Source organism: Vanellus vanellus, assembly GCF_965231255.1.
Source record: "Vanellus vanellus genome assembly, chromosome: 7".
NCBI classification, from domain to species: Eukaryota; Metazoa; Chordata; class Aves; order Charadriiformes; family Charadriidae; genus Vanellus; species Vanellus vanellus.
The window spans coordinates 36,113,088-36,127,090 of NC_138912.1; the positions used below are offsets into that span (position 1 = coordinate 36,113,088).

At 40.1% G+C, this 14,003-nt stretch overlaps 1 protein-coding gene across 1 annotated transcript in view; it reads right to left on the reverse strand.

Annotated features, from left to right (window-relative positions):
* Positions 1 to 14,003, reverse strand: part of CTNNA3 (catenin alpha 3) — a gene marked incomplete at both ends in the record, with an annotated part of 521,829 nt that overhangs the window by 263,081 nt on the left and 244,745 nt on the right. The gene's annotated exons all lie outside the window — the stretch shown is intronic.

Sequence of the window (14,003 nt, forward strand, 5' to 3'; positions counted from 1 at the left end):
AGTAAAATGTATTGCCTGTGCAGAAAGGGAGAAGAAAAAAGAAAAAAAGCTATGTTATAGCTCTAGAGAAGCTGTTCCCAGTTTAAAGGCGGTAACAGTAAGGTAGGCTGACATACAACAGTGACCATCTGGACAGCAAAATAAGATACTGTCTTATGGAAAGAAAGTTGAAAACATACCTTTCACCTCAGGAGACGGAAACCTGCACAGTCAGCAGCCAATTAGAAAATCAGGTGGTTTTGCTTGTTTTTAATGGACGAAATGAGGTTAGCAATGCTCCTCGTGGTTAGAAAAGGTTTGAATCAATTAACAAAATTCCTATCTATTTTTCCTAACCGCTGTATTTACTTGCCGAGCTTCAAGTATATTCTTATTTTCATTTACGTTTCCTAAACAAGAAATCTGGAATTCACAATAATACTTTTTTGTTGTTGTTGTTAAGCTGGCCTGTTAACAGGTTAAAAATTAGACATGAAAACCAGAAATTTCCTTAACAACCTCTTCTGAATTTCTTATTAAGTATGCTATTGAACTGGCAAGAATAATTACATACCACAGACTGAGACAGAACCATTAAATATGGCAGTAAATACAATGCTTTGCTTTGTTTTATGTAGTAATCCCTATTTGGCTCAACTGAAACACGATGTCCGAGTCACAGGAAATGCATTACAGAGAAAAGCACACTGAATTTTCATGAATGTTATATTATCCTGAAAAACTCTTCATGTTAATTTTTTGAACCACGATGCACGTTTCTTACAATAACTTCAGGTCCTTTCCAGCTGTGCGCATAGGAGCTTTGCGCTTTTGAACAGCTCAGGAATAGCAGTGAAATTTACTTGAAAGTTACACAAAACTGTGTATCTATACAGTGTTTGAACCAACTGAAGAAACACTGTGAGCACAGATAGGCTAACTGCCTTCAAGAAGCATTCATTATTGTTTCAGCTACGATTAAATGGGAATGACAACTAATTTTGATAAAAGAATTATTGCATTTCCCTTGTAATCTTTTTCCAGAGCAATAACATTTTGCAACAGTCTTCAGAAAAATCAAAACGCATCCCTTGCCCGCTATAGCAAGATTCCTATACATAAATATCAAATAGGTGTTTCTTTACTTTGTGCATTAGAAAGTGATTCAACTTAGATTTATATACTGATTAAAGGGAGTAGCAGGGAGAACGAAAATGCCTCAAATCACAGAACGCCACTGTCACCAGGCTGTGATGAATCTGAAGGCTGGTACCTTACAAACTGGTACCAGTACCCTCAGATACACACGCAGGCTCACAGAAACTACTCGTTTCAGTGTAATGCGGATGAATATGCATGACTTAAACTGACCTTTAATTGGAGATCTAAGAAGGAGCTGAGAATGGCGAAACATGACATCCTATATTCTCACACTACTTCGCAGAAACGAACCTTGCAAACAAGACTTTTAACCAGTACCTGAGGGACTTTTCACAAGGTGGTGAGAATCTGATTATCTCAGCCTCAGTCCCCCTGGAATACTAATCCTGAATAACTGGACACAAAAGCTCCCCTTCAGAATGTCAAATAAGTTATCCGCTTCCGTTCAAAGTTAATTAAGATGCAAATCGAAGACACAATGCTACAGCATAGCTCCCTAACCCTAAATTAAGACATTCAACAGTATGAGGGACAGCTACTTACAACAGAAGAACATTTTTATGCCAGTATGTTTAGACGTAATGGTATCTACCTCTTGTGGTAACCAGAGCCAAGCAAATTTTAACTCTATGGTGTTTACACGGCTCTTGACTTAAGAAGGCAGTCTCCATTTAAACAGACAGATTCACACTGTGTTTTCTTCACATGAAAGAATTCCCTTTCTTGGGGAAGTAAAGACAACGGGAGGCCAGTACAGCTGACTGACGAATGCCATAGCCTTTTCCATTAAATAAAGGTAACGACAAAACTCGGGAGAGGCAGCAGCACTTGGTAGTGACTTCCCATTTATTCATTTTGTTTCAAACTCAGCAACAGCTCCTGTAGATTGTCTTAGACTCCAAACAACAGAGTATTTCATTTTGGATTTTATCAGTCTTCTGCAAACATCACCTACAGCACACGCAAGCACGTCTAACACATCCTCTCAAATTCTGTGAGAGTTATTAATGCTTAAATTAGAAATGCATAAATGGAATCTTAGTATAAAACACGATAGATGAATCACCTTGAATATCAGGAGTAAAACTATCCAAACAGGGATTTTACATAAAATATTTACCTCTGACCCTTGTTCTAATCACGTAGAGTACAGATTAGAGACAAATAGAGACAGCCATTAATTCCACGGGGAAGAGAAATCAGCAAAACATGCTCCCAGTAATTGTTATCTACAATCACGAAACTCATCATTAAGTTCCTAATAATGACCTCTGACAGACACATCAAAAATATGTGCTGAAGGATGGTGGTGTTCTGACATACACATCTGTATCTGACTCACTGACATGCCTAGTCACTAGCACTCCTGGAAAGCGTTTAAATAGTGTATCACTTCATATAAGGAGGAGTAAAACTCTCCACAATTTTAAAATTCTTTTTTTGTTTGAGAACACGAGAAACTCCCTGATGATTTCATATGTGGTTTCTACCTTTCTTGAACGGCAACAGTGGAAAGAATGGGAACTGAAACAAAGCAGATTCCTTTGCTGCTGCCGACTGCTTTTAGACTGTGGCAAGTAAAATAAGCCACTACTGACACACGTGAACTTCCAGCCAGCCTCTGACAAGGAAGCAGCCTATGGTACCAAGCAAATTGTGCAGAAAGCAAAAGACAAATACTAGCAAAGAGCGGCAGCGGCTGCAAACGTGTAAAGCACTGAAAGCATCTACTCTTTTTGAAATTTATTCTAGGCACAGTGGGACATACGGGATTTCATACATTTTTGCCGCAAGTGGCCTAAAGTGAAAAATACCAGGTAAGTGGCAACGTAAGCAAAGAATACAAAAGCACTAGATGAACACTTTAAAATAAAAGGACATAAAACAGCCATCAAGTACTTCCAGTAGCTGTGAAAAAGAACAGCAACAGAAGAAAGGTCATTGGCACATCTATTAAATTATATGCCGAACATTTAAAAGGCTAATTTTGCCAGACTTAAAAGGATCAGCAATTGCCTGCCTTAATCATTTGGATGCAACTTGTTGTATTAGTTGATGATATGATATGGGATTAAATATTCAAGAGAGAGAGAGAGAAAAATATACCAACGGAGAATCCTCTCCTACTGTGAAATTCTGCAAACGAACCACATTCATTATGTCATAATTAATACTGTCAACAGTTAAGACATTTGACTGTCAAAAACTGTGCTACAAAGAGTAGGAATTCTCCCTTTCTCGGTGTCCCTGATCTAATTTACAACAACCTTTTTAAAGTAGAAGATCCAAGTTGGAAGTTTATCAGTTCTATGCCAAGTCACCACCAGTCAGTAACGGGTAGTGATGGAAGTAGGCTTCCCCAGTTGTCGCTAAAGGTACAACAACCATCACAAGCGGATTTGGACTTCGTGCACAGACACAAATAACCAGAGCAGTAATTGTTACTGGAAACCTTTTCTAAATCTGGCTTTGGATAAAACTTTGTTTTATCAAAATTAAGGAGCTCTGCAAAAGTCTAGCAGCTCAACTGTTAGAGAGCCTGGCACATTCACTCCTGCGTTCCTCTCATGTTTCTCTGTGTATGAAAGGGTGGAATGTTAAACCCTGGTCTTTACCTGAACATATGAATGATCAAATTCTTGAAAATGTTAATCCTTTGATCAGCCAAGCATTTGAGACAGAAATCCAAATCCCATGGTATTTATACAAGGAGCAAATACATTCAAGGACATTTACAGTTCTCTTTTTGGAGATTCTCTCATGCGGTCATGTTCTGATACAACTCCAAGACTCTTATCTGTTTACAGATATCTCTATTCTAACAGCATACTTCTACTTGACTTTAAATCACACAGAGAAGAACATTGAAATTGCCATGTCAGATAAGAGCACTGGATCTCTTCCAGCTTTCTGTCTCAGAGTGGCAAGTACTAGGTATTTTAAAGGAAACTGCAAAGATCTTCATAGGAGATAGCTCTCATTCAGTAACATGGCCATACAGTACCTCTTTTTTTTTCTTTTCCTATCACCTATTAGTTTCCTTCTGGCTTTTACATTGGAACATGAGACTTTTATGTCTTTTAGCTTTTACGTGAATTCTTTATGTATGCAAACAGCACCAAGGCACATCACCTTAGAAGGAATCCCACAGAGATTGTATTGTGGGGTCCAATTACCATAGCATAAACTAAAGTATACAGCTGAAATGATGCATGTTGATGAAGTAAAAAAAATAATCAAAGGTATATTTATCTTCCCCTGAGAAGTCCTTCTTTTCTACTTTTCCTATGAATTTCAAACTAAACAACATTTTGACATCACTCTACGCATGATTGTTCTGTGTATTAGATTTGTACATATTTATCTTAACATTAGGGTCCTTTTTAGTCTTACATTGGTAGAATAAAGTACATTCCTTTCCTAGGAGCTTACAGTCTTACAAAGGAAGACGGGAAATTGCTCAACACACAGCAGTAGAAATCCCCACAGGAAGTATTTTTGTTGTGTTAATTATATTGGTACGTGTCTATTCATGCTCTGGATTTCAATCCGGTCAATTTGTCCAAATGACAAATAAAAGATGACACAAACATATGCTGCAAGATCAAATCAGCACGCCGCATGAATTCCCTATTACATAGACTGAAGATTTTTCTGTCATATAACTATGACACAAGGGGTACCTTGTAAGAACAAGTGGATGGAGATGCACCTGTTTCCTGCGTGTCTGGAGGCGAAATGTTTGGTTTTGAAACTGAGTTCACGTTTATAAGCCCTTACTGTTTTCTTCCAATTCCTGTTACCACTTTGGGACACAGAAGTGAAGCTGTTGACTCACTCGGGTTCGGCTCTCCTGGCTCTCCACTATATGGGCTGACCAGAGTCTCTGTTATCAATTGGCAGCGTTTCTTGCTTTCTAACCCGTTCTGTATGCAGCTAAGCCGTAAGAAATAAAGGTGTTTAGAAGCTTTTTACCTACTTAGGAGATAACAGAATACTGGATAGAAGGATTTACAAAATGCAAAAACTGCAACATGCCTATCCCACTATTGTTGCAAGAAAGAGAAGAAAGGGTGAAAACTCCAATTCTTCTCTCCATGTCAGCTTCTGCTCTCCCTCCCTGTGCCTGCAGCACTCTTCAACATTTTGGTCAAGCAGAAATTAACATTTTGCAGATGTTTATTGTTTTACACTGTGACACAGCAGGCAAATACCATGTATAATATTTGGGTCCCTTTGAGTTTATTTTTTCATTTGTTTCCTGTCCTGTCCACTGGATAAAAGACACTTAGTTTTAATAAACAGTCGAGTATACTGTCACAGAAACTAAAACAAATCTGCAGTAACCAAGATTTTTGTTTTGAAATTAATTATATGGGAGTCTGTTGGGCTTTTGCAAATCACTTAAATATGCTGGGCTCTGGTTGTATGTTTATTTTTTTTATTTAATCACATTTAATTTAAGATCATTTTCTTGGGTACACATGGCCTGAAATGACAAGCTAATAAGCCATTTAAATCACATACTGTTTCTTCAGAACTCTGTTTGCCAGACACACCAATGAGAAAAGAATAAGGATGACGACAAATACGGAATGAATACCTCCAACAATTCACCTTTTGTATATATATATATGTTTTTTTACAACCTGAAAGTTCTAGTCCATCATTACTGGTCATGGACGAGTGACCTCTGTGACTAAGTAGAAGCAGGTTACACGCTGGTTAACTAACCAAGACTGTCAGTATAATTAAGATTCAGAGCTTTCTCAGGAACACCAGCTACCAAAGCTGGAATATCTAGAAACTGCTGTAGCTTGCTTAATTGAAAAAGACTTGATAGAATTATTAAAAGCTACAAAAATCTGAAACTTTTGATGAAAAAGAGAACAAACATTTTTTGCAGGAAAATGCCAGAAAACAGAATTAGGCTGAAGCCAGGGGAGGAAGTGACTAAGCATGCAACTGTAACCATTTGGAATAAATCATTTTTATGCTAGTCTCAGTATGAATGAACATAATTATATGCTTCTTAACTTTGTTCATGTTTTTCTCTTTCAGTTGCAAATCTGCTCAACTATCATGTTTAGTTTTCTCTTCAAAATGTTACTAATGCTGTATAGTAACACATCACTCTGACCGTCTTTGGACTTGAAATCACAATCTCGGAATACCACACTTGAGTCCAAGCACACGTCCTAATAGAGGTAAGCTAGAATGCTTTTTTTCTCTAGAGAGTTCTTCGTGCATAAGCAAGTGAAAGGAGAAATTGGAAATTCTTTTAGAATATTTCAACAGGTCAAATGAAATCGAGCTATTCTGCACTCTTTAATTGCTTGCACCTGTACGCCTGTTTCCGCTGAAGAGCAATAAGACTAGGAGGTACAAGAATAATTGTCTTATCTACTAATCGAGGTCTGATCCTAAGAAATGCTATGTATACATACCTTTCGTTTCAACTAGTGTAAAAATGTTAGCCGCCCATCACAATTTTTATATGGAAAATTAAAGGTGTTATTCAGCAGATTTTTAGTAGTTTTCAAAATGGTACTCTTGTAACATCAAAAAAGGTCCTACAGTGAACAGAAGTTCAGAAGCTTATTAACCAAAGATTTGAGATAATTTTGCATTTCAAAAAGAAGCCGGTTTTCCTATATTTTATGTTATCCTCACATGGAATTTTGCTGTTTGGTCATTCGGGCTCAAAAAAATGCATCAAAATAAATGATACCCATAGCAAGTAATAAAAATGACAATAGATATGGAATAACTTGCATTGGAAGTCCAAAAAGGAATAGCATTATAGATGGCTTAATTGATGGAAAAGACATACGTTTGCAAATAACCAGTGTCAGACAAAAAGTGAAGCAGGTCATCTATTATGCTGATCAACATATAGAATAATTAAAAGTCACTGTCCCTCCCTCATAAGTGGAGATACTAAGACCCAAAGAAAATTAGGGTAGAAGTTGAAGTTTGGAACGCAAGTTATAAGATTATTTTAATGACTTCTGATATGATGTGGACGTCCTATGGTTTTCCTATAATGATAGTTCTTGCCAGCTGCCTCCCTCCAGCAGTAAAGGAGCCACAGCAGCCAACAGATATTCCGGCACTGACCTGGCAGAATAACTAACACTACAGCTTCAGCATGCAGGGATCTACCCAGGCAGTTTTATCTGGAGAGCCAAGGAGCAACTAGTTAAATGCGTAATAGGGAATGTCTGAAATTCCTAAGAACATGTGTGAACATCCATTGTATATACATGCTCTATGCTGAACAACTGACAAATACTCATTCCTTGGAGAAGTATGCATAGGGCAGGAGTTAAGAAGAAGCTATAGGCAAAGGCATGAAGGCAGAGGGAGCAGCTGAGGAGAAAAGGCTAGCCCTGAGGTTTTTAACTACACATCAACACTGAAGACTGAAAAGGTCTAGGGTTTGGTGGAAAATAAAACAGTGTCAAAATGGCCATATTACTGACACTACCACCACCTCATCAGTCCTTAGTCAAATGCTGCTGCTCTTACCAATAAGACAGAGCATGCTCGGAGTTCCCTCTTTTCCCTCTGGCCAGAACTGGACACTGTCAGGATTATTTCTTTTCGTCCAACAAAGTGTCTTTCTGTCAAAAAACATGTTTCCATACATATCCTCTTAAAGGAAAACTTCATTGGAGAGCCTCCAGAATTCATTCTCCAAAAAAGAAAAAGTATTTATGTGCACGCGTATGCTCCACCAACCCATAGTTAAATTGCTCATCACACTAGTTCTAGGTAGACTATCAGATAGAGCCAGACATCTGAATATCTTGAATAGCCCCATGGTTTTCTCCTCAGTCTTACTGAGACACCAAAGACCTACACTCCTCCCTTCTGCTGCACATTAACCAGGACCATCATTGGCAAGTCATGTGCTCTTCAGCCTATGAGAGTTTGGAGCCACCTCAAGGGCCACACAGGCCTATGTTCTGAAACCAGCTGCCTCCCATCCCCTCTGATTCTTCACATGGCAGCACGGAGCTGCTCCAGGGGTGTCACATTGCTGGAACCAGGCTGCAACTTTGCTTGAATGCAGAAGCTCCAGCCTGATGTCCCAGCCATTAGAGAGTTCTCCTGAACAAAACTCTTCTAGAAGATCTCCATGCTAACCTGGCTCCCCAGGAAGTAAGTTCATTACCTTTGCCATCTATCGTAGCTTGCCACTGATGCATATACAGAATTGTTACAGAAGTCAGATGCCCCTAGGAGAACAAATCATACTTCACAGGCAAGCATACTTCATGGTGACACCTAAGAATTTCTGAGTACTTTAGGCTACATAAACCCCATACGTGCTGCCTGGACAATAAGGCAGTAGGCACTCTTCCAGCGATGGCGTCCTGGCCCATAAAAGAGTGGGAAGCATTTGCAAGAAGCCTGGGTTTATTCTAACCTAATCTCCCTGGCATCTTCACAGAGTCTACAGGCAGACTCACAAGCAGAGGACACTAGGACTGCCTTCCATTCTGCACCTACACATCTCCGGAGCACTTACGACGTGTATCATTCATGCTCTGCAGGTTGAAGCTAGCACTAGGGGTAAGATGTAATTAATTTCTTTTCCTTCAGTGACGATCATTTGCCTTCTACTGCTTCTACTCCTATTCCCCTTTCACCAAGATGCTGGAGGAAAAGCCTCAATGAATCAACCCTAAATCCACTGAAACAGAAGCAGTACCTATCAATTTCAGAGAGTAAGTAAAATAATAGCTTTGCATCTCATGTAGTTGTGTCTCCAGAGAATGAGACTGAAGAACAGGCTGCTTGACTTAAAACAGCTTCAAAATCATAGGACAAAAAGTCAATTGGGGAACATCTGAGTGTCCAATGCCTCATTAAGGACACAGGAGTTATGAGAGGATACAGAAAATCCAGCCTCTAGACGCCATGAACAAAGGTTGTAGGCTTATATGCAGCATTATCTACCCTGGGACAGCTTAGAGGCCCCTGTGACCTATCCACAATGCACAGATTTAAGCAAAACTGTACAGCTGGAAAAGCTTCATTATTCAAGTGAGTAACTGTGCATGAGGAAAGCGATAGCCTGTGTTGCCCTGTGAACCACGGCACTGAGGAGATCCTCCGGGTATACACAAACTGACAGATGTGTCCCTGATGTCCTCTACAAGCAATCAGATGTTACAGAGGTTACTGACTCCTAGAAAGGGGGCACGGCTCCTATTCAGCTTCAGATGTTCCTTCAGCTTATCACAGAATTGTAACGCGGGATCCTTTCACTCTCACGGAGGCCAGGGGAGGCCTTGCAAAGCTAAATGTTCCCAGCAGGAGAGCAAGGGGACATTTTCATTCATCCACCTCCCCCACCTACCGCTTACCACCGCTTACCTTTAAGTCCGTACTGACAAACTGCTGGGATAGGCACCTCCTTACTCTCAGTCCTCTTTCCCTGTTTCTTCAGAGCAGTTTCTGTTGCCTTGATTTCCCTTGCCTGCACATTCCTTGAACCTGGCTTTCCCACACTGCCCTTTCTTTATGTCCGCCTTTGGCAAATCCTGCATCCTGAGTTTCCCTCTGCCTTCCCACGCTCTGATATTTACTCTGGGAGTTATACTCCCCCAGCTCTAATCTGATCCTCATGGAACAGCAGGTTCATTTAATCACTGGCTCAAAAATTGCAAACACATTTTATTAGACTTATCTACTCTTAATGATACAGTGACAGCACACTACAGTACCATTTAGAACAAGCTACTATTGCTAACCCAGCTGACTCCTAGTTTCTTTATGGTGAAATAAAGTCAAGGGAAAGACATACATTGTCACTTCATAAACCCAAAAAGAACACAGTGCAGCACTTGTTAACTACGGTTCCCCAAAGGGACATGCAGCTACACACATAAAGGCGCTCCTAGACCCAGGAGCTCTATCTGTGAACATAAAAATGCTGCACCCAGAAGTCTAAATTCTGAAGTTTGTGCATGAAGAACATAATGGTGTGTGGCTGGAAAGGATCATACTGCTTTTCTGAATGGACTTCTTATGACAGGAACGGAAATGGAAACTTTTTAAATAAATATTTCTTTTTTTTATAACAACATCATTAAACAAGAACTGCATTTTAAAGAGTAAGCATGAAATGTCCTGAGGAAGGCTGATTTAGAAGCAAGTGACAGAACAAGGGAAGCCGCCTGACTGTTGATTTATGTGGAATCCCACTAGCACCTTGTAACTGCTGGTTCCTTTTGCTTTGGGAAGTATACAACTCTTCCCTGTATCCCTCATCCCCTCTCTACTGGAGCCTGATAATTCTGTCTTCCCTCCTTTTCAATGTACTTAGCAAAGAGACATACCTGGTCATTACAGGTGCCTTCACATAACCCTGAAAAATGCAAGATTTGCTGTTTTCCCTTTCCTCTGCAAAAATGTTTCAATTCCAAACCAGCTCTGTGGAGGAACAGGCTGTCACAGTGAATGTCATCTTTTGATTCACCTTTTACTATTCTGGCTGAAGGTCATGTTAAGCTTTCCATAGGGAAGTTGCAACTAGGTACAGAGAGGCACAGCCACAATGAATGGAAAAAGAAAACATACGAGAATTTAACTACATAAGCAAAACCAAAACCAAACATGAAATTAAAGCAAATTACTGCAAAATCAGATAGCAGTGAAATCTATCTAGAACAGTTTCCAGGCAGAAAACCTATTGAAAGTTTAGTACCAAGAGAAAAATCTAGGCCACCGCTACCATGGGATAGTGCGGCATTTTCACACAACTTCGAATTTAATTTGTCTGTCATGCTGATGAAGAAAACAATATGTTCATGACAGGCTCTGCCCAACACATGGCTTTTCATCTGTATGAACATTAAGACATATTTAGCAACACATTTGTTAACGTGTTTTCTGATGTATGTAATTTCCCCCCAGAAAAAGCCCAGGAAAACGAATAGGAGTGATCATGAAGACATACAACTCAAAACTAATAAGCTTCTCGGGTTCCGTGGCATCTCAATTTATGTTTAAGGCTGAAATCCCAACACATAGACTGTGTGTGAAAGTACACAAATAAATGAAATATTTCTCTTAAGAGTATCTTATCTGTCTTTGCAGAATTGCATAAAATGCTGTCTTTATAAGCAGAAGAGAAGGAATAACACTGTTTCTGAGCACTAATATTCAGTCAGCGTGAAGGCATTGAGACTTCTGTTACTTGCAGCGTTTACCTCTTGTTCCTGACTGGGAACTGGTGTTCCGGGACAGGAGGCAGGGCTGCCTACCGACGGTGCAGAGGTGAACTGAAAATGCCCTGTGACTACAGCAACTGTTCCTGCAGAATGAATACACACAAACTCACACGGAGTACAAGTTTAATTCACAGCAAACCTTCAACAGTCGCCTGGATTTTAGGTACTCCGGGTTTGCGGTATTAGTTCTAATAAAAACTAGCTTATCCATAAGAGAATTTAACCAGTCTGGCCTGGAGTTCTTTTATTTCCTGGTTACTTGAGTTAAATGGTAATACAACGGGGCTGCACAGATAGATAAGGTGTAGCTGATACAAGGCAAAGGTTAAACCACTTACAAAAGGTATCTTCTTATCTAAAATGCAGCTTTAACTTAATTCTCTACTTTTCATAGTTTATTAGATGGCCAGACCGGTCTGAAATTTTGTATGAAATGTTTCATACTGTGAGCGGCTTTATTTCCACAATTTGAAAAGAACCCATTCAGCTGTATAAAGATACAGAAATGTAATTTTAAAAAACTGTTTATCAGGCACTGGCACTTTTCCTGCTTGTGTAATTCAAAAAGGATCTCAGTAAAGAAAATTGAATTTGGCAATCCATTAACATAGATTTGATGCTCTCTCTGTTCATCTCTTGATGTCTCACCCCTTTCAGAAAAATGAAAATAACTCATGGTAAAAGAGTGGCTGTTCCCTCTTATTTGTCCAGTATATTGGCAATTATTAAAACCCTGGAAAAGCTGCTGAAGGTGTGCTGACTCATGGTGGCAGAGAAGTTACTTGTTAACTCCAGAACGAAGATGGAGCAGGGAGAGAAGACAAAAGAAGAAAAGCCAGAGAGCGGGCAAAGTCTGGGGAGAAGGCTCAGACTGAGCTGGTATACCAAGTAGCACCAACCCTTCAGGAGAAAGAAACTGTATGTTATCTGAAGCTTTATATGCTGCATTTGAACCAGGTGAAGATTTACACCTAATTTCATGCCACCTAAGTTTAGGAACCTAACAGCCATTTCAATAAAGAGTTTACCTGTCACAGGCATCCTCTACTGTCAGCAGATGAAGAGAGGCGGTTCCAAGAGGCAAATTGGCTTACCAAAGGTCTGAATTGTCTTCTGAAGCTGCCAATCCTGCTCCCTCAAGTACAGAGAGCCCCCAAGGCAGTGATGGAAAACCTATAACAGGCACACCAGGACTGGCACGTGACACTCCTGTCAGCAGAACAGCTCCCCAGACTATCACACTTCCCAGTGCAGTCTGCAGTCTGTCGCTGGCTCCTCAGCCCTACAGATCAGATTTAAGAGCCAGAAACAAGCTGTAGCAGAGAACGGGAGATGGTGACAGTGACAGAGATTAATGGAGGAATTAACCCTTTCCCTCACCACAAATCTGACCCAAAGGGGAGAATTTTCACAGAATGTGCCTCGATGCAGGTACATATTTCTGACTCCCGACATGAAAGATGTTCATAGTTGTTAGCCAGGGGCGACGGGTGCTCCTAATTTAGGCACTATAGATAGGTGCGTTAATACTAGTGGGATTACTCTAAGCCTGCAGTCATTCACAGACTAAGTACTAGGCAATGTTGGCATTTTAATGCGTGGAAAATTCCAGGTTTCACCTCATTTTAAGTTCTTCTATGCTCACAGCAGTGAATAATAAGGGAAAAGTCAAAGCACATTATTCGAAGGGGTAAGGATTCTGCCTCAGAAAGGAAAAGCAGTTCTCAGAGCTGTCTGGTTGCATTTGAGGGACTGTAATCTGTACTCCTCTTTTAACGAGCAGCACACTTCTCTTCAGGCTCTAGCCTATTCTTGCACGTCAAAGAGCCATGATTTTACACTTCTCCACCATCATCTCTGATCACATATTTCTTGGTGAAGGAAGACTGCCAGCATGGTGCATTTGCTGTAATGCCATCTTACCTTTGCTCTGCCCAGATAAGAGCATATGTCCTTTCTCTACAGCATGCAGGAAAGCAGGAAAGAGTAAGGAAAGCGAAAAAGACTCTTTATGTGATATATAAAGACCGCCCAGAGTCACACACCTAAAAAAACTCTGCATATTGTACCTTCGCATAAAATCCTGCCCGTGTCATAAGTTACAGTAAACACAATTCCCGTGATTAAGGTAGTACACCAAGCTGCTTAGTCCCTATATCGTAAGGGTTATGGAAGCCCATGTTTGAAGTGTTAGTGTTGTGGAACGAAGTGACAGCAAGTTGGGAAATAAATGAGCACAATACTCTCTTCTAACCTCCTGGCACTGTGCCTTTTAAGAGAGAAGAAAAAAGCAAAAAGGCAAAATGTCAGCTCCGAAACATTTTTCATGTTATAAAATATAGTGTCCCTACTGAAACGCTTGATAAGAGACACACTGAGGGGGCTGATACTTCACTAAAAACCAGTGAGTTACTGCAAAAAGGTCATGTGAACACACGTCTAATGCAGTAAGAAAAAAACCCCAAACCCCGAGGACCGAAAATTTGTATCTATGTCCTACAAATGTCACGTTAGCCCTTCAGACAAAAGTCTCAGCAGCTCATGCCGAGCTATTAAGTTGAGGGACGCAAAAGAGCTTTCACAAAGAGCAAAGGAGACTAAGAGGATTTGGGTATT